Here is a 1514-nt window from a genome sequence, read left to right on the forward strand (position 1 = left end):
TTTTCAGGGAGTCCTGTTGGCAACGGGCTCCCTGCATCGGTTGGGCTCTGTTTCTAAGGCTACTGGACACCATTAGCTCCAGAGGGAGTCGGAACACAGGTCTCACCTGGGGTTCGTCCCGGAGCCGCACTGCCGTCCTCCTCACAGATGCCGAAGATAGAAGCCGGGTGAGTATGAGAAGGCAGAAGACATCATAGGCGGCAGAAGACATCAGATCTTCATGAGGTAAGGCGCGCAGCGGTAAGCTGCGCACCATTGCTCCCATTCACACACACAGAGAAGCACTGAAGGGTGCAGGGCGCAGGGGGGGGGCGCCCTGGGCAGCAATAAACCTCACATTTGGGCACTGACAAGGTAGATTAGGCTGCTGGGCAGTAATTCTACGATCCCCCGCCATTTTCTATAAAAAAAATCACCGGGACCGAAGCCCACCGTCGGGTGGGCGGAGCTTGATCCCCAGCACTAACCAGTGCCATTTTCTCCACAGAAGCTGCATGAGAAAAACGCTGGCTCCCTGGTCTCTCCCCTGCTGAACATTCAGGCTGAAAAAAAGAGGAGGGTGGCATTTTGAGCGCAGTGAGTGGGAATCTGGTCATTTTATATATATGGGGAAAATATATGGTTCTTGTGAAGTACAAGAGCCAAAAGAAAAAGAAAGACTATATGTCTTTTCTGGGGCACACTTTTAATGTATATTCGGTAGTCTTATAATGTTTAAAATGTAACTTTTATTATTGATCCTCTAAAAAAATGGCTATAAGGCAAAGGGCAAAGTAACAGTAATAATTAGCTGGCAATTATCATGGGATTAAGTCTACCCAAATTGTGAATTCATTAATTAGAGTTTAGGTGATATAAATCAAACTTAATAGCTCCTTTGGGCGAAATTATATATGTGTCTCTAATGTTGGAACAGATAAATACTATAGGGCATGTGAATTACCTTCTTCCGAAAAAATATAATATTAGCATACAATTTACTGGTATTGAGAATCCCAATGTAACGGAAGGAAGGGATATTATTGCGTCTGATGAAACGGGCTCCACACTAATAATGGGTAAATAATGGTTATCACAAACTGAAATAGAGAATGATACTTTGGCTCCAGGTCCCGTGTCCTGAATTTGGATATAAATACCTGCAGTACCAAGTATTCCCTGGTGGTCTCCCAACCAGGTACTGACCTGGCCCACAGTGCTTGGCTTCCAAGATCAGACGAGGTTAGGCATACTCAGTGTGGTTTGACCGCAGGTGGGTATATCCTGCTTGGATGGTACTTGGAACCGAGTATCGCACTCTGAGAGATCCCCAAGTGCTGTATTGAAATAACTGGATGCTCTTAAGTCCAGACACTGGCGGCCTCTGATATTCCCTGATGGTTTCCAAATCCTGAGGCTTCAACGGCCCCCTGGACTGGACTTCAAAAAGTTAGAGTAGTCCACATGTGCAAGTTCTTCTTCAATATTATTGACCTTGAATAAACAATTAGGTAGGTAGCACTGGTGGCTAATAG

At 45.5% G+C, this 1514-nt stretch overlaps 1 pseudogene; it reads right to left on the reverse strand.

The window, feature by feature from the left end:
• Positions 1-1136: 1136 nt before the first annotated feature.
• Positions 1137-1254, reverse strand: LOC134937372 (5S ribosomal RNA; annotated as a pseudogene).
• Between the last annotated feature and the right edge of the window lie 260 nt (positions 1255-1514).

This window comes from Pseudophryne corroboree, chromosome 6 (genome assembly GCF_028390025.1).
Source record: "Pseudophryne corroboree isolate aPseCor3 chromosome 6, aPseCor3.hap2, whole genome shotgun sequence".
NCBI classification, from domain to species: domain Eukaryota; kingdom Metazoa; phylum Chordata; class Amphibia; order Anura; family Myobatrachidae; genus Pseudophryne; species Pseudophryne corroboree.